The following is a 20,881-nucleotide window of genomic DNA, read 5'->3' as shown; positions in this document are numbered from 1 at the left end:
AATAACGTTACCTCATCCAGAACATGGATTATCAATGTATGTGAACCAGCTAACGTTAGCTATCTTACAGCTAACTCACCTCAACCTCGTAAACCTTTTTTTTTTCATTGATGCCTGGACTCTACCCTTAATTATGCCATCTGAATTATGAGCTACACTAACCACTCTGTTGGAGTTAAAAGAATTTAAACACTTTTTGACCGCCAAGGGTGCCTCGCTAAAGAAAGATGTGATTGTAAATAAAGTTACAGGTTCCGCCATTGTTGTTGGATTTGGACGAGCGGAGCGCTTGGACCCGGAAGTGGCTAAACGTCACGCCTGACGTCAGACTTAACAACCGAATTGTATTGAAAGCGTACTTTTTTGTGCTTAATATCATAAAAGTATACTTTTTGAAAAGTGCACTTGCAGATAATATAATATAGTTCAAATTAAATACCGCTTAAGTGTACTTAAAGGGAATGCACTTTAATGACAATATTTCTTAACACACTTAAGTGCACTTTTTACAAATGCACTTTGTAATAATGTCTAATTAAGTTTAACTTAAAGTAAGTACACTTTCATCACAATATTTCTTAACACACTTAAGTGCACTTTTTACAAATGCACTTTGTAATAATGTCTAATTAAGTTTAACTTAAAGTAAGTACACTTTCATCACAATATTTCTTAACACACTTAAGTGCACTTTTTACAAATGCACTTTGTAATAATGTCTAATTAAGTGTAACTTAAAGTAAGTACACTTTCATCACAATATTTCTTAACACACTTAAGTGCACTTTTTACAAATGCACTTTGTAATAATGTCTAATTAAGTTTAACTTAAAGTAAGTACACTTTCATCACAATATTTATAAACACACTTAAGTCCACTTTTTACAAATGCACTTTGTTATAATGTCTAATTAAGTTTAACTTAAAGTAAGTATACTTTCATCACAATATTTATAAACACACTTAAGTGCACTTTTTACAAATGCACTTTGTTATAATGTCTAATTAAGTTTAACTTCAAGTAAGTACACTTTCATCACAATATTTCTTAACACACTTAAGTGCACTTTTTACAAATGCACTTTGTTATAATGTCTAATTAGGTTTAACTTAAAGTAAGTACACTTTCATGACAATATTTCTAAACACACGTAAGTGCATGTTTTAAAAAGGCACGTTGTAATAATGTCTAATTAAGTTTTACTTAAACAGTTATTTTGATGTATTGACTTAATATACTAAATAAAAGAATAATTTTAATGGAAAATATGGAAAATAATTGTTTTTAATTTCAACTCAAGTGTGTTGTCAAATTATTTTGTTGATGTATTTTAAATGTGTTTAGTCTATAATATATTGTGTGCATTAATGCACTTGAAATGTATTTTTCCTCTAAACTGCAATACATTTGTTTATACAGTATACTCCAGTACAACTTATTGTTGACATTTTTATCACCAGCTTCTGCTCTATGAACTCAATTAAAAGTGTCAGTTTTCTACATAATATTTGACAATAAAATGTAATTTATGAGAGGAGTTCTTAATGTAATATTAATGTATTGTACTTTACATCTGTGTAGAGAATACTTTTAATATCATTATGTTGATCTAAGTAAATTAAACACATTTAGTTGTGAGCAAAGTTAAACAAACAAAATTAAATTGCATTTAAATTCAGTTAAAATACATTTAATTTAAATTAGACTACACTACACTATAAAAATGATTGACTTTTAGTTAGGTGAATGAATCAAGTTTTGTGAACTTACAGAGTCTAACAACACAATGAGTTTGAACAGAAATTAAAAAGCTGAAATATAACCATGCATGAAATATATTAACTTTATTTAATGCGCATGCGCCAGAAATACTACGTCACGATGACGCACTACTTCACTAGAGTTTGAAAAATGCACTGTTATGTTTCTGTAATCGCGATTCGTGAGGAAAGGAAACTGAAGCTGCGCAATCAGGAAGAGAACGCCACGCCACGTTTGATTACAGATGAGACGTTATACTGCAATAATGAGTCAAGTAAGTATATCTTGATGCTTTCTTTATTTTAAAATTTTCACCGTAACATGGCAGTTGTTATTGCGATTAAGAGTGTAACACATTACATTATTTTCATCGCAGACAGACGCAATAGACTCGGGAGGTGAATTAATCAGGTTTTCAATAATTTATCTATGATTGCATTCTAATAATTTTTTACATCATAATATGTTCGTGTGTGGGTGTGTTCGACGAATTTGGCTGCTGAAAAAATTTATAATTTAATTAAACCGACTTTTTAAATCATTTAAACATTACTAAATGACAAATTTGCTAAATACAGATCCAATATTGTAACACTCGAAGACATTTATATACATTTAATACATATAATCAATGTTATAACCACCATAAATATTTAATATATCACTCTAGAAATAATGCTTGTAATGTAGCATTATTTTTTTATTTTTGCATTTGAAGAGTGAGTTGTTCAGTTACTATTTGTTTTGGAATATGTTATTTTTTTGTGCTTATCTGGAGTTACACGTTCATTTTGCAGGATCAGTTCATTTGTGATTGGAGATACAGTGCAAGCGGTGTGGAATCACAGGCCTTTATTGATGAGGTGATGTTAACGTTACATAATTTGTCATGAATTGTTGCACAGACAGCACACCCTGATCAAGCTGAAACACTGCTATCAAGTCACTTACTATCCCTATAGCTTTTAAATACTTTAAATCTTCTCCATATGTAAGTAATAAATTCCCACCTGTGCATTTACAGATGCCCCTATAATCATCATATATTTTACAGGTATCAAACCAAAGGAAGAGGGCCGCAGAATTGCTGTGTCAACCGTGGTACCAGTAAATACAGGAACATCCTTCATGAAGATGTGCGCGGTAAGCTGAAACTTACAAGCCAAGATGAGGAAACGTTTGCATGGGTCTTGGGTATGGAAGTAAAATAATGGCAAATGTTTTTGAAACAAAAAAGCCTGTTGAATTGCACTACTTGAAAAAAAAATGCATTGCATTAACTTTTAATGCATTGTATTTGTAGGGCTTGCATTGGGTTGAAATTTAAGCTGTGAATATTTCGATTAAAAACATTTAAAACCCATTTTCATTATTAAAAATCCAATAATCCATATTCACCTTTAATATTTTACTTCAAAAATATTCAAATGGTTTAAAAATACAACCTATAATATTTAACAGGTGATTTTCGGTCAAAAAAATGTTTCCGCTTCGCAAATTCAGTGGTTCGAATTGGACAGTAAACTTTAACATCCAGGAACTGCTAGCCTGGAAATCCAGACCCAAATCCGAAAGATTAAGGGTCTGGCATTGAGTAATATAAATCAGCCAACTCGAGGGGCGGCACCAAGCATGTATTTGAAAATCTCACTGCACGCAATTGGATAATACTAGTACGACCAATCACAACTAAGCCCCACACGCCTAGCTACCAGCGGAGCTAACTGGTAGATTAGACTCTTGCCGGCAAAACAGTAAAAACATCCTTCTTACAAAGGAACGTTTCGAGCACCGTATTCGGTTCCTCTTTTAGATAAAAGTCTAACTCTTGTTCATTGTAGCGGCCAAAGCTGTTTCAAACAACTGGTGTTCATCCACAGCCATCTTGCAATGTTACTAATGACGAATAATTTGTATCATTATTTTCGTCACCGACATTTTTTCACAGACGAAAACGAGACGATAACTAAATAAAAACCAGTTTTAAATGACGACAACTATGACGAAAATTTATTGACATTTGATTGGGTAATGAATAAACTGCTTCATCAGGGCAGTACTAAATAAAAAGAGAACACAATCTTTTGTTATCCCTCTTATTACTATAATTAATAACATTTTGCAGATACTGCAAGGTGTATAACTTTAAAGCGCAACTGTATATCTATCACTTTCATTCAATTGAGCCAAATATAATAATGGACTGGATCTGTTTTTATAAACAATTGTTTTCCTTCTGTTTTTGTTTTCTTTCTTCAAGGTATTTTTTCTGACTTTCCTGCTTCTCTGGAACATTTCCATTCACATATACTCTGGAGAGCTTCTGGGACATAGACATAAACAGCACTTTCCAACAACTTCAAAACATTTGGTAACAAACGATTTTGGTTTTCTTGTTTTTATCCCGTTGGAGTTCTTCAGATTTTGTTTTGTTTTTTGTTTTTAGACAAACTTACATTCACTGTAATTGAGTAAGATTTTAGAAGAAACCATTTGGTCCTGTTGGTGCTAGTAAAGGTTTAAGAGCTTTAATATTTTTACTTTAATATTAAGTCTCATTTGCTAACATTAGTTTATACATTAGCAAAAATGAACTAACAATGAACAATTTATTTATTCGAACGAACTGTATTTATTCATCTTTGTTAATATTAGGTGTGTGTGCGTGCGTGTGTGTGTGTGTATGTGTTTTTTTTATGGGGACCAAGTTCCAAATTACCTCAAAAGTAGTAGTACCAGTAAATTACATGGAAACAAAAACAATTTTATATATCATACAGAATGTTTTCTGAAAATGTAAAAATGCATAATGTTTTCTGTGATGTTTAGGTACCTTTGTATTTGAGGAAGAAAATGATTGTGCATATAAGCTTCATTGTCCTCCAGACTCTTTCTAAATGAGTTAGTGTTGTAACTGTTTGTGTTTATGTATAGTGTTTCTTTTGATTGTAACTAGGTTATTAAGAGATTTTTTTTTTTATTAAAATTTGAAATGTACTAAATGACAACTTTATTATAATTTTTTTTAATTATAAATGTATTTAATTATATAACGAACGATGTACATGTATATTACATTAAAGTATATTTTAGTTCACATTAATTGCGTGTCAGTATATTGTGTAGTGCACTTAAAGTATATTTTAAAGACACTGGAAGCTGTAATGAAAGTAGATATAAAGTTGTATTAAAGTCCCACTTAAGTTGTTCCAAAAAATCACTCTTAATGGCAACTTATTGCATTTTATTTCAACTTAATATGTGATACATTTGAAATTAATTACGCTTAATGTGCATTGAGTGCGCCCAAAACAATACATTTAATTCACACTTAAGTGTATTTTTAACTGACATTACAGTATATTTTAGTTCACATTAATTGCGTGTCAGTATATTGTGTAGTGCACTTTAAGTATATTTTAAAGACACTAGAAGCAATTATGAAAGTAGATATAAAGTTGTATTAAAGTCCCACTTAAGTTGTTCCAAAAAATCACTCTTAATGGCAACTTATTGCATTTTATTTCAACTTAATATGTAATAAATTTGAAATTAATTATACTTAATGTGCATTAAGTGCGCCCAAAAGATTGCATTTAATTCACACTTAAGTGTATACTTTTAAAGTATATTATTTGTGTAATAAGTACACTTTATAAAAGTACACTAAAGTGCACTTTTTTTCACAAGGGTGATTTCAATATGAGAAAGTTGAGGGTCCAAAAACATCCATTAAAATAATTAAAATAAATCAATTATTTTTGCAATCTTTTACAAAAGTCTTAATATTAAAGGAAAATAATAGTTTAAAATATAAGTTATTTATTTAAATATTAAAATATATTAATTTATTTGTGTCCACAAAATGTTGGTCAACTATGTTACAAACAAAACCTCCCCCAGCAACTCAAAAATGGTTTGTCCCAAGACCATGTGACCAGCACCATGTGATGTCATTTTCCTCTGTGGAGGCCATTTCAAACACACCATGGTGAGTCTCCTCTCAGTTTTTTCAATATTTGATGTAGAAAAGCATATTGTGAACGGCCGTATTATTAACCATCAACTATGTTATGTACATTGTCATGGCTACAAAGTTTTATTTATTATAATGAAATGTTGTGTGGAATTCTTACATTAACCTGCTCAAAAAAATGACGTGGTTAGCTAGGCTAGGTCCACCATTTCTGTTATGTGGAAGAAATATGGAAAATGTCAACTAAGTTATGGTCAACTAAGTTACAGTCAACTATCTAAGTTACATCAGTGCTCTACGGCATATCATGATCATTAATTGTTTCTATGTTATTTATATGGACTGAACATGTGTATATATATTATGTATGTAGATATATTATTTTACTTTGAAAAATTATACATTTAAATAGGTCTCCTCAGCTGAGAGACAGCGGAGATACAGGGCTCGTCGTGATGCAGATCCTGAAAGAAGGGCAGCATGTTTGGAGAAGCAGAGAGAGGCATGGCACAGGCTCAGGTCACAAGGAAAGGTGAAGACAGTGGCAGATATGAGTGAGAGAGAGAAAAGAAGAAATAGGGCCTACTGGAAGAAAGCAAAACAGAATAGCAGAGAGAGAAAGAGCAGGCTTGAGAACGTAATTACACCACCGGATAGTCCAGACAACCATCCACCTCAGAGCAGCAGGTAGAGTTCAAGAGGCTAGACAGAAACAGGTTTATGCATTTAATGTTCCCAGTTACCCACATGTTTTGTCTGTACATTAATATACAATATACTGGTTGTTTATTTCAGACAGAAGAAGTCTGGAAGAATAAAGGCCAAAAGAGGAAACTCAAAATTACATAGAGAAATTCAGAAACTGAGAGACTTGCTTGAAAAGCAAAAAAGAAAATCAGATAAATTTCGCAAGAAACTAAAAAGAGACAATAGCACTTCAAAAGAGAATGTGTCAGAATCCCCAGGATCCAAGACTAGGCGACAACTTCAACATGCCTCTGTTTCCTCTGAGGTGCGCAGGTCACTGCTTGTGCACAATGCACTCATGGCCAACATGAAAAATGCCTTTTTCACCAACAAGAAAAGGGCACATAGGCGGATAATGTCAGGGCTTGTAACAGGAAGAATCCTGAAAAAGTATGGCTTACAGCATGAAATAACTAAAACACTACACCTGTCCAGAAAAAAGAAGACTCTAGCTGATGCTGAAGGGAAAATTAAGTACAGAAGCCTGTGCTATAGAATGCAAGAAAATGTTCACAAATTTTTGACAAGGGATGAAAACAGCCGTTTGACGGCAGGCAAAGCTCAAACAATCACGAGAGGGAAGAAGAAAAAACAGAAGAGGTTTTTAAATGACACCTTGAGAAACCTCCACAGGAAATTTCTCATTGACCATCCTCATTCCAGCCTTTCCTACTCTTTGTTTTGCCGTCTGCGTCCATTCTGGGTAGTTCATCCAACAATCGCAGACAGGAGATTTACACGAAGTGTATTACCAGGAGATTTATCAAGGAATTCTTTGAAGATAATGAAAATTCCTCTAGTCCACACAATGTTTGGGAAGCCTTTAAATGCTCTTTTAGAGGACATGCGATCAAGATGGGATCAATTAAGAAAAAAAGAAAGCTAAAACAGGAACAAGAACTTATTGATGAAATAAATGAGCTGCAACAATTATTAGATAGAAGTTATGTTACTGAAATAGAAATATTAATCAAAAGAAAACAAGATAAATTGGAGAGTCTTTATCATGAACGGGTAAACGGAGTTATGGTTAGGTCACACGCTGTTTGGATGGAGAAGGGAGAGAAGTGTACAGCACACTTTTTACGGTTAAATCAAAGAAATTCTGTTAAAAAGAATATCATGAGTCTATATAGAAATGATGTTTTAGTTACAAATCCACAAGAAATATTGCAGGAAGAATTTGATTATTTTAAAACTTTATATTCTAACGATGCAATATTGGAGTCCCTAAACGGTGTGACTGAGCAATATTTCCCTTTGAACAATGTCTCTGTGCTTTCTACTTCGCAGCAATTAAGCTGTGAAGGCGAAATAACAGAGCAGGAGTTATTGGAGGCAATTCACTCATTTTCAGCTGGTAAATCTCCTGGTATCGATGGAATTCCGATCGAGATGTATAAGGTTTTTTTTTGCGGAAATTAAAAAAACCTAATTAGAATCCTTTAACTTTTCATTTCAACAAGGTATTTTATCTAATTCACAAAGAGAGGGAGTTATTTCAATACTCTTAAAACAAAATCCTAATGGGAAATATAAAGATCCCAAATGGCTAAAAAATTGGCGTCCATTGACCCTGCTTTGTTGTGATACTCGTATTCTATCTAAATGTATTGCTTTAAGAATAAAAAATATAATTGGAGATGTTATAAATAACAATCAAGCAGGTTTTATTAAGGGGAGATTTATTGGAGATAACTTGAGACAAATACTGGACACTATACATTTTTATGAGAACCATCAGGAACCAGGATTATTGTTTATTGCTGATTTCGAAAAGGCGTTTGATAAAGTTCAATGGGAATTCATAAAACAATGTCTTAGTTTTTTTAATTTTGGGAAAAACTTAATACAGTGGTTTGAAACTCTTTATAATCATCCGGTTAGTCGAGTTATCAATAACGGTCATATATCAGACACATTTTTATTAACACAAGGAGTCCGTCAAGGATGTCCTTTGTCACCGTACCTCTTTATTTTATGTATTGAAATTCTAGCTATTAAAATTAGGAACAATCCAGATATATCAGGTCTATTTCCAAATGGTCAAGAGATTAAGCTAACAATGTATGCGGATGATGCAATCTTTTTTATAAAACCAACACAATCCATTTTGGAAGGACTAATAAAGGAATTAAATACTTTTTCAAAAATATCTGGTTTGAAACCTAATTTTGCAAAATGTAACATTTTGAGAATTGGGACATTAAAAGACACAAATTTTATTTTAAAAAGTTCCGTTCCTGTTAAATGGATTAATGGAGAAGTCAATATATTAGGGATTCATCTACCTGACAACTTTAAAGAAATTGTTAAATTTAATTATGAGAGAAGGATGGAAAAGGCAGATGGAATTTTACAACCTTGGAGGGGGAACTCTCTGACAATTCAAGGGAAAGTAACTCTGATTAATACTTTAGTAATTCCACAATTTGCTCACTTACTAATGCTTCTTCCTTCACCTAGTATGAAGTTCTTCAAACATTTTGAACAAAAAATGTTTAAATTTATATGGAACAATAAGCCAGATAAAATCAAAAGGCAGTATCTATATAATTCTTATGATAACGGGGGACTGAATCTGAAAAATCTTCAAATGATGGACTGTTCCTTGAAAGCCTCCTGGGTTGCAAAAATCTATCACAACAAACAATGGAACACAAGCCAGAGATTATCTTCTGCCTTTTCCTTTTTCTCAAATAATATATTGATAAAATATTTCAAAAAAGTTTAAAAGAGTTATCACCATTCTTCAAGGATGCATTGAAAGCTTGGTTGAACTTCCAGTACTAGCCTCCAGATACAATTCAAGACATTCAGACACAGTTGTTATGGATGAATTCAAACATTACGGTTGGAGACAAGCCATTGTTGTGGGAGGAATGTGTTAAAAATGGGTTAATTTTTGTCAATGACCTTTTAGATTTATCTGGAGAATTTATTTCTTATGAAAACTTGAGAAATGTGTTTAGCATTTCTCTCGACCAGTTACAATTCAACCAGCTGATTTCTGCAATTCCTAAAACTTGGAAAATGAAACTGCAAAATGAAAAGAAAAATAAATTAAAGGTTTGTCTTCCACCAATAAGATGCCTCAAATGGTTGTCTGGTGTAAAGATAAATAAAATAATATATATTTGGAATTTAAATATTACAGGCACTGCACTTTTTCCACACAGAGCCTGCCTGTTTTGGGAAGATGAATTTAATGATCCAATTTTGTGGAAAGATTATTTTAGAACAATTTATAAAACTACAATCGATTCATATTCCAGAATATTTCAACTTAAAATCTTTTATAGAATTGTTGCAACAAAAAAATCTCTGTACAAATGGCAAATAGAAAAGGATCCCTGTTGCAGGTTCTGTGGGGATGAGGAGGAGGACCTGATGCATTTGTTTTATTTTTGCCCACATGTGGCTAAGTTTTGGGTCAGTATACAATTATGGTTAAGGTCTATGGATATTGTTTTTCAAATCACACCTCAGAATGTTTTGTTGTATGTCTTTGAGGGTAAATGCATACACTTTTTGAACATGATTATTTTGATGGGTAAAATTTTTATTTTTAAAGCTAAAACTTTATCAAATTTATGTATAAAACATTTTAGGAATAGAGTATTTCATCAGTATACGCTGGAAACAATTATAGCAGATAATAACAACAGAAAAACTGAGCATGAAAATAAATGGAATGTCTGCTTACTTGAGTTAGAGATATAAATATTATGTGTACTTTCTTAAAGATGCGCCATGTGTCAAGGCATACATGTTTTGCTAATTCTGTGGTATTTTGTTTATTGATTCTTGATTGGTATTATTGATTTATTTACGTTTTTTTTATTTATTTATTTTTTATTATTGTTTCTTAGGTTATTCGATTTGCCTTGTGCTTCCTTCTATTTTGATTTTTTTGTGTGATAACTCTATGAATGTGTGAATGATTGTGGTATGAATGCATGGAGAGGTGGGTGGGGGGTTTGAAGCTTGTCTTGTTATTTTACTCTGTAATAAAAAATAAAAAAATAAAAAATAAAAAACAATCGCAGACAGAGAAACCTGTCTTTGCAAGGTCCATGAGAATTTTTCATTTCTTGCCGAAAAGCTTCACACGCTTAAATTAATTAAGGGTGTGGACATGGAGGATATGATGACATCCATAAGCTGCAATACAAAATCAAAGGACTGCATGTACAATGTGTGTCCTGATTGCAAAGGGCAGGAGTTTGCTATACTAGCAGAAGGTGACCAGCAGAAACGTGTCGAGATCACTCAGTGGTTGACTGAAACAGTGATTAGAGAAAAGAAGAACAATGATGGTGTCAAAGAAATGGTCCCTATGAGAATAACAGCAAAGAAGAAAAAGGAAATAGAGTTAGGAGACATGCTGAAGATGTTTCAAGATCAATTGACCCATTTGAAACGACACATATTTAACATCAAAAGTCAATTTTCACATTACCGTGAATTGAGGCTAAATATGTCCGACAACGAATGCTTGATTCACGTGGATTTTTCTGAAAACTATTCATGTAAGCTTTCATCTGAAATACAAGCAATGCACTTCAACCAGAAACAAGCTACCCTCCACACAGGAGTTCTTTATGTTGGGGGGACAACATAGCACATGTGCTTTGGCACCATTTCTTCATCAAAAGAGAAGGGCCCTCCTGCCATATGGGCACATCTGTCCCCCATTCTCGATGAAGTTAAGGCCTCACATCCTTCTATTGAGGTGGTACATTTCTTTAGTGATGGCCCTACAACACAATATAGGCAGAAGGGAAATTTCTACCTCTTGACCACAGAGCTGGTGAACCGTGGCTTCAAAAGGGGAACATGGAATTTTTTTGAAGCGAGCCATGGGAAAGGTGCTCCCGATGGAGTGGGAGGCCTCCTGAAACGGACGGCTGACAGGCTTGTAAGCCAGGGGCATGATATCGGATCAGCAGAGGACTTGTACAGTGCTTTGGTTGATAGTGGTACTGTACGAGTGTTCTACATCTCTCAAAATCTTGTGAATGAATTCCTCCAGAAGATGCCAAGTTCTCTGCCAGCAGTGCCTTCAACCATGAGAATACATCAGGTGGTCACAGGGTCCTTGGGAAAGCTTCTCTATCGAGATGTAAGTTGCCCTTGTACCACCAGGCAAATGTTTGAGTGCCAGTGTGAAGACACACATGCCTTCAGCTTTGAGGTTCAGCCATCAAGCCCTGCACTGCCTCTAGTACACTCAAACAAGGACAATGAAATTCTGTGGAGTCCTCAATTGATTGGACAGTGGTGTGTTGTGACTTATGAGGAGACAATTTACCCTGGCACCATTCAGGAAATCACAGAGACTCATGTGCAGGTGAAGTGCATGAGTAAAGTTGGACGGGCAGAGAACCGCTTTTTCTGGTCCCTGATAGATGATGTGCTCTGGTACTTGTTTGAAGATGTTTTGCGAATTATTCCTCCTCCAAAGCCAGTAAATTCCCGCCATGTTGAAATTGATCAAGATATCTAGTCAAATTTGTCAAAGATCTAACTTGGTGTTCATTTAGAGGCATTCTCTCTGAAATTATATGTTTTGTGTGCAGTGTTTCACCTTTGCATGCTGAATGCAAAAAAATAAGTTTGAATAGCATTGTTTTTTAAAGGCTCTGTTGCATCAGCCTACTGTTCTGTTGAAGAGTTTTTAGAGTTTTTTTGGGGGGAATTGTTAAATTACTTGAATTGAGCTGAGAAATTAATTACTAAGAGTATGTGTTGCCTTTTATCAGTGCATTCTGAATGCATAAAATAACTTTAAAAGGATTTGTTTGGGATTATATAATTACTGCGCAATCCCTGTTCTGTCAAATATTGACTAGTTAGTGTTGACTTGGATGTTCTCCATGAAATTATATGTAGCTGTTTGTATTTTTGTCACTGCATTCTGAAAGCATAATTGAGAAGTTCAGTTCACTAAGTTCATTTCTGTACTGTTTAATAATTCTACATTTAAAATAAAAGAGCAAAGCAACTTTGAAAGCAACTTTGCTAATTAAATTCTGTCTCATGAATAAAATGTTGTCCATGGTTAACAATATGTCCAGTCAACTAGGTTACTAATGTCAACCGTGTGATTTTCATTGTCACCTAGGTTACACTTAGATTTTTAAAGTTAAAATAGCCAATACTGATGATTCTGACATTTTATAGCATTCTACTTATTTGCATAGGTTGGAGTTTACTATAACATCTTTTTTAATTATCAAAAATAACTTTAATGGAGATTTATGATGAAAAACATCCTTGTCCATAAGGACAATTATAAATGCATTGCATGTTCATCTTTAAAAAAAGGTTGATTATGAAAATAATTTTAAATAACAATTGTATGTGTGGCAGAAATAGACTCAAGAGCCTTCTAAATTGCATTTAATTTCAAGTGCAAGACTGAATTGAATGGTTTTTATAACACCCTGTTTGTCCGTAACATAGTTGACAAACTCTGAAGTAAAAACATGTTTTTAATAGGAAATAAATAAAAACAGTTAATGTTTAAGCTCTGCAGATAACAGATATGTAACACTGAATTAATATACTATATTGAGACACTTACTGTTCCACTGAGAAAGGACAGTGCTCTTGTGCTTTTTTGCTGACATGAAATGTACCCTAAATTAGAGAATGACCCAGCAGCCAATAAAATCTGTTGTTCAATATATGACTGCTTGTATTGCCTCATGACTGATGAAAAATGTGCCTTGTTGTGTGCAGTAGAATTTTGATGCATCACAATGCATCGTACAATCGAATTGAATCGTTACCTGGTGAATCGTAATCGAATCGAATTGTGAGGGCAGTGCCAATGCACACCCCTAAAAAAACAGATTGAAAAACAAAACCTTTTAATCTCCTCTCATTCTCAGATTCATACCAATGCATGGACGCACCCGACTAATCTAAAACTACACCAAACAAGCACATTAATCAAACATGTGAATTAAGTTAAATTCCCATGAACACCCATATTCTAAATGTATAATTCCCTCCCGTCTATGAGCCTCCAATTTAACAATACCTACATTTCCCGAGGAGTGAAGGAGACACACGACCTACACAAACAGGTCACATCGATACAGGACCTACACAACAGGTCACATCGGTACAATGTCATGAGGAAACTAACTAACTCACCTGTGTTTATATAGCTACATGATTACCTGACGTACCCACCCCACCCACTTTATGCAATCTGTGCGCTATTTTTAAAGGGCCACGCAGACTATTGTTAAAGGGGCAATCCCACTACAATCATATATTTTAACTTTTCAGTAAATGTCATGTATGTGTTTAACTCCATTAATGAGAATGGCATATTTAATCTAAATGTTTATATCAGAAGTAAAACATAGTTTAAATCATTCTTTTATTTAAACTGTTATTGTGAACATGCAGTAGCCTATTTATGATTAGGACTCATAATGAAGATTTACAGTTTTACTTCATCTGCCATTAGGTATGCGTCAGTTTCACTAAACGGCCAAACACGCTCGCTGGCGAGGACATTTAAGGTGTGGATATTTGCTTTAAGTGATAAGCTTGGTGAGTGAAATTATATTTCTAATATCTTTCTGTATATGTATATTTATTTCGATTTTTCTGTCTAAAAGTGACCAAAAAGAGGTCCCCCAGTATCAGCAGAAGCAGTGTTGCGGCTGGGTAAGAAGAGCTAAGAAAACAACTAACAACCAGGAGGGGCTTGATGCTATTTGAAGCCTGAGAAAAGTCCTACCTCTCAGGGTGGCTCGACCAATAAGAAAGGAGGAATTTCTAAGCGAGAGATTTCTCTGTGGGGAGGATTTATGACGCTGTCTCAAGTGTGCTCATTTGCAGTTTGTGTCCATTTATACTCAGATAGATATAACAAACATACACTGCGTTCTATGAGAACGTGATGCACACTAAAGTGTGAGTAATTAAATGAGGATTAATTAGATCGGAGACCGAATTACACTAAAATGACTAAAATACACAGTATCAAAAACAATAGTATTAAAAACACTACACAGGACAGTAAATTATCACACACAATGTTCTTGAATGTATTGCTCATTTATAGACCAGGTCATCTATGATTAATGCAGCAAAGTCTGTATTAAAGATTGTTTCTGCCTATCCCATTGTCTCTGTCTTGAGCATGTGACCACATTCTTTAGCGGCCATAAAAAACAACGTATCTGATCGTAGTCACGGTAACCAAGACCTTCTTGCAATCACTGGGGGATGGGATCCCAGATCCCAGAGTGAGTTTTAAAGATTGTTTGGTACATATACCAAATAATTGTGTCTGATTTGTCTCAGTCATTAAAGCGCGCTTGCCACACGCAACGTGCCTACATTTGAAATAACGACATTTTGTTCGGCAGGAAAAATGGTCCAACGAACCGTTCGGTTTGAAAATGCGTACCGAAAACCGAACCGAAAGCCTCGAGACCTCAAAGCGCTATATATATATATTTAAATGTGTGTATATATATATATATATATATATATATATATATATATTACACACAGTGTTTATATACATACATACTGTGTTTATATATACAGTACACACTAGGGGTGTGACGAGACCCTTATCTCACGAGACAAGACGAGACACGAGATTGGGTTCACAAGAACGAGACGAGACGAGATTTTTGCACAATATTTGATAGAAATCCTCAATGACAAAATTCATGATTGGAAAAAGTCTGCAGGTGGATTTTGAAATGTTTTAACTAAATAATGAATGTCATTTCAGTTCTACTTTATGAGTATGAATTATCAAATACATTGAAATACAACAATATAGAAGCAATGTAAAGGTTTTACCACAAACTCAACTGACTGGCTTCTCTCAAGTATGATTTCACACGGGTCTCCTTCAGACCTTACTGTAAATTATGAGCTTCCAGAACTTCTGATTGAGGCTGTGTGTGACTTCCAAATGAAGCTACTTCACAAATTGAAAATAGAAATAAAAAAGTATAAAACAACAGTTTTTCTTATTAGTGCAAACGATAATTAAGTGCAAGTGTAACCATAATCAAAGTAGGCCAACTCTCTCTGTATTCAAAGTGCAAACAGAGACCAAAACAGAGACCAGAGCCACAACTACAACGTCCAGAGATAGGTTTGATATTAGGAGACGGGCTATTGTATGCAGTCTAATTTGCGCGCATCGTGTTTTACTTTCATTTTCACTCCGTAGTGGCGGTGCTGAACGCGCGTTCTAAGATAAGGGGCCATTCACACAGAATGCGTTTTTGCTTTGTAAAATGCGATACGCTGGCAGTAGAATGGGGGAACTGATTTTAACTTGAGCGCCGCACTTTTAGAATGCTGTGTCATGCGCGAGATGCTGCGCGTTTACATAGAAAAACAATGGAAAAGTACCGCACTGGAATGGAAAAACACGTTCTGTGTGAACCGCCCTAAGACATCTCAGATCGACTCTCTGTTGCGCAACAAATCCTCCGCCATCGTAAAGCGATCAGTGAACTGATTCCTGCTGCACTGTCACACTCTGTGTGCGACTGCAACTCGCGCTGGATGAGCAGAGTAGACGTTTACAATAGCAAAACGACAGTTGAGGCGGCCGGTGCCGCGGTGTACAACATAATGTAATGTGAATGTAGCGGTGGCATATTCTATACTAATCATGGCGATATCGCGAGACAGCTTTTCACTCGACAAGAAATATCGTCACATTTTAGTCTCGCGAGATCTCGTGGCACGAGATCTCGTCACACCCCTATTATATAGCTTAGTTAGTAGCCTATTAAGTTAACGAACCTCGATCCATCAACGCCACATAGGGCGCTGAATTTCACTGCGCTTCATGACATGAGTTTTTTTTTGCGTGAAGAAGCCGTTCTCCGGAGATAGCGGAGTGCATTCATGATTAGCCTAGGCTACCGGTAAAATAATCCTCCTGGCGCCGGGTCTGAGTGAGTCATTTACTCTCTTACCTTTGTTCTTTGATTAACATTATTGACACTTTAAGACCAGCCGCTGCTGACAGAGACGCGATCTGACACGGGTCCCATTTCCTCACAAAACTCTACGCTCATTTAAGACTTTATTTAAATAATTTAAGACTGCTCGTATGAGGACACTCGACAAAACGGACATTTTGGTATAATTTGTGTGTGTTATGGTTTGTTCCAGCCCGAAAGAGAACTCGATACTGACGCGCGTCTTTTGGGTCGTGTGTGTGTTTATAATAGGCAGGACTTACAGCGCGGTCTCTTTAGTCTTGTCGCGCTTAAACGGTTTAAAAGCATATTAATAAGAGCGTGATAATACAACGCTAGTCAATTGCGTTAAATATTTGTAACGCTTTAAACTTTTTTTTTTTTTCGGTGCCGCGGTGGGCAAGTGATAAAACCCGTGTTGTGACTGAACACCGTAACACCGGTAACACCGACTATCGTAGCAAGCCTAGTCTCTATCATTTGCTAGCACCTCCTTGCAGACCACACACTGCGGCAGAGGTGCAGCCGGACCCCGACCAGATAAAACCTAACTTTAAATAGGCCTAGGCTACTCATGATTTCCTACGTTTTTTGCTGTCTCCTGTGACTGTCTCCTCCCTTAATGCTGACTTCTGTTGACTTGGGACAAGGAAACGATGCATTTTAATTTTAAAGCTAATACACGACAATTTAGCTGCATACAGTTATTTTTTTTCTTCGCGTGTCGCGCCTCCCCTGTGGCTCTTTGGCGCCCCCCCCGGGGAGGCGCGCCTCACCTATTGAAAACCGCTGGGCTATAACATGCATTAATAGGCTAATATAAAATGTACAATAGTCCATGTTTGTCTGGGATTTGAACCCGTGTCATCCAAATGATCGATAAGTAAGTTCTACCACTCAGCCATGAATTTACTCACTGAGAAATACCCAATCGTAGGTTTCTCCAGTGTGTTTTCTCCAGAGAAGCGCTCTTCATTCGTCTCATTCCTCAATAGAATAGTACAAAAATAATCCGCTTCATTGCACCTAATTTATTTTTGTTTGTTATTTTTGTCATTATTTTTTTTTTTTAATTATCACGCTGCTCCCAACGGGCAATAGGCTTATCTCGCCCACCAACGTCTAGGCGTACAATATGAAATAAAGGCTATATTGTTCTCATCTCTATTTTTAAATTATGATTCTATTTTTCTGTCCTAAAAAAAAATTCTATAGTAATTCTATAGTATCATCCTTACTGTTAATTGACATTAACCCCACTTACATTTCAAAATACGGCAATTGCTGCTGTTTTGCACAATGGTAAAAAATGGTAAATGGACTGCATTTATATAGCGCTTTCACAGACCCAATGGCCACCAAAGCGCTTTACATGTTGCCTCACATTCACCCATTCATACACCGATAGCAGTGTCAGCCATCCAAGGCGCCATCCAGCTTGTCGGGAGCAGCTGGGGTTAGGTGTCTTGCTCATGGACACCTCGACACTTGGTCAGGTGGAACCGGGGATTGAATCACTAACCTTCTGATTTGTAGACAACCTACATTAACCACTGAGCCACTACAGCCTTCCTGTGCCACCTGGCGGTCATTTCGTGAATGACTTTGAAATGCTACTGGTTTATTTTTACCACGGTAGTTTTGCCGCGGCGGCTGGCGTGGCGGTAATAGGCATTCTGGTTGACTACCTACTGCAATTCAAGAATGCTTTGGAATATAGATGTAAGATTGGTCTTGTTTTTAAGACGCTTGGCAGATTTTTGTGAAATATATTAAGACAGTTAAATAGAGAAAAAGTTATATAAGTTTGAGTTTATGAAAATGTACAACATAAAACATTTAATTATTCATATTTTATATAAAATATACATTTTCAAAACCTGGTGGACTCTAAAACTGCAAAAAAATCAAAGGCAAAAATCTGAACAAGTTTTGTTCAGAATATCTCAAAATAAGCTTTCAGTACGATTTTGTTTGGGCGCAGTACCAAACTTTTTCACTAGTTGACATTACTGCCCATATAAGGGCGCCTCCGTTTCCATATGTTGTTTGAGTGATCTGAACCATTATTTTTACAATTTTCATACAATTTTTGAAGTAGACATCATATTCAGAAGTAGCATTGGAAGTTTGGCAGATTTTGAAATGAATTCAACCTCTAAGAAACACAAAAAGAACACGTATGTGCATTATAGCTCGCTGTCACATCACAAATGCTGAATCTATTATTTTTTTCTTTGTATTTAAAACATTTTCAGACCTTTTTTTCTAAAACAATTGAATGGATGCTATCTTTTGAACTCTTGGCATGAAAACAAACTGAGATTGTGGAAAGAATGGTAGAATTCTTTCATGATTTTTCATGTTCATCATTTCAAAATAAAGGTCTGAACACACCTTAGGAGTATGAAAATATTATTGTTGCAAATTGATAAAATACGGCTCCTCTGTAATGTATTTTGATAATCAGACTTGGACGGTTTAGACGCAGGCTTCACCGGAGACTTGGGCGGTTCAGACGCAGGCTTCACCGGAGACTTTGGCGGTTCAGACGCAGGCTTCATCGGTTCGACTGCAGGCGTCACTGGAGGATTCGGCAGTTCAGGCTCCGCAGACGTGACGTGAGGATCAGACGTGAAGATCAGGCGTGACGTGAAGATTCTCAGGAAGGCTGGTCTCGCCAGAACGAGACCCTGGATTGGGCGGGGCAGTGGTCTTTCTGGCCGATCTCACTGATATCAGCGGTGGATCGGTCATGCTGGATATCATCCTAGGAAGTCTAGGGACCGATCTGGTGGCAGGGCTCGCTGGCTTTTTCTCCGCAGCTATCTTGGGTGAACAGGAGGGCATGGAACCCTTGGAGAGGTATGTAGAGGGTGCTGGCTCGGGGTGAACTGGGGCACCTACATGCTTCCGAAAAGGGACTGAATGATGATTTTGATTGTCTTCTGCTATATCAACAAAGAAATCTGAACCATGTAAATCATGGACATAGTTAATAAAGTTCGGTATGGACCTATAACAATCACCAGGAGTGAGGAAACGGAATAAGTTATCATCATCCAGTCCCATCCGGAAGCAGGCATTAATCGTAGAATTACCCCAGCTCACCAGATGGGAAACATTCAGGAACTCTTCAACATACCTCTCCAAAGATCGTCCATTCTGCTGGATCGTGAGGAGCCTGTCTTCAGCCATCTTTGTTCTTTAGTCTTAATTTTAAGGTCGGTTATTCTGTAACACTTCTGGGTTGTAGAAAGGAAAGTGCACGACGAAGGACGAGTGACAGCTCGACCATGAGTGAAACCCAAGCGCTTGCGCGCGGATGGGAGGGGCACGGTTGACATTCACTTTCGGTTGACATTTTCGGCTGGCTTTTTTATTTCGGCCCGAAACCGATAATGCCATTTTCGGCCGAAATTTTCGGCGACCAAAATTTCGGTACACCCCTATTTTCAGTGAAATAGCTAAATCTAATAGTGTAAGGTCTACCTCCCTGAAGCCATTATGTCCCACTAGATGGACCGTACGCACACCAGCCATCCAGTCTGTGCTCAGTCAGTATGACAGTATGCTCACATCACTTGAAGAGATGGTAAACTGTAGTGTGAGGGAGACTGCATCCAGGGCTAATGGACTTCATGAGGTGTTCCTCAAAGGAAACACAGTCTTGGGGCTTAAGATGGCTGCAGATGTCATGTCAGCCCTAGAAACCCTGAATACCTCCCTTCAGAGTAAAAGGCAGACAATCTCTGGTATGATGCTGGCTGTGGAGCATGTCAAAAGACATTTGGAAAACAGAAGAACAGAAGAGCATTTCAAAGGATTGTATGTGCAACCCCAAGACATTGCCTCATCATTAGACCTGGTGCCCGTAAAGATGCCCCATATCCGCTGCCCTCCAAAACGATTATCTGGACCAGCTGAGCCACATATTCACCCCTCTGCAGAGTCATTCTACAGAAGCCACTATTTCAACATGCTTGACACAGCTGCTCGGCAGCTTACACAGCGCTTTGATGAGCCGGGTATTCATACACTCGGAAGATTGGAGAAGGTCCTTATCAGCGGAGAGATGGATGATATCATCAAGAGCTACCCAGAGTTGGACCAAGTAGCTCTAAAGGTAAGGTTGCAAATGCATAGGGTCCAAAGAATGTATTATTTGTATAGTACAGACAGTACATATATGGTCACAGTTATGTTTAGTATAACAAGTCATACAATTATTTTTGATTCATTTTTAATTTCGTCTTGCAGGTGCAGTTGTCGATGCTGAAGTCCACCTATCAGTACAGCAACTGTGGGGATGTGGTGGACCTGCTAAAGACCATGGTGCCTGAGGTCAGGAGTCTTTTTAAACAAGTAGAGACACTCCTGAGACTTTTGCTTGTAGTTCCTGCT

General features: G+C 36.2%; 1 long non-coding RNA gene across 2 annotated transcripts; it reads left to right on the top strand.

The window, feature by feature from the left end:
• The first annotated feature begins 1,396 nt into the window (after positions 1-1,396).
• Positions 1,397-4,246, top strand: LOC307002817. Of its 2 annotated transcripts, XR_013798546.1 has the most exons (4): positions 1,397-2,036; positions 2,560-2,625; positions 2,817-2,905; positions 4,023-4,246. It is a non-coding gene; the product is annotated as an uncharacterized lncRNA (long non-coding RNA). The 2 variants fall into 2 exon arrangements; XR_013798547.1 differs by having other exon boundaries at positions 1,397-2,625.
• The last annotated feature ends 16,635 nt before the right edge of the window (positions 4,247-20,881 follow it).

Source organism: Phoxinus phoxinus (genome assembly GCF_949152265.1).
Source record: "Phoxinus phoxinus genome assembly, chromosome: 8".
Lineage (NCBI taxonomy): Eukaryota > Metazoa > Chordata > Actinopteri > Cypriniformes > Leuciscidae > Phoxinus > Phoxinus phoxinus.
This window is presented reverse-complemented; position numbering and strand designations above follow the sequence as displayed.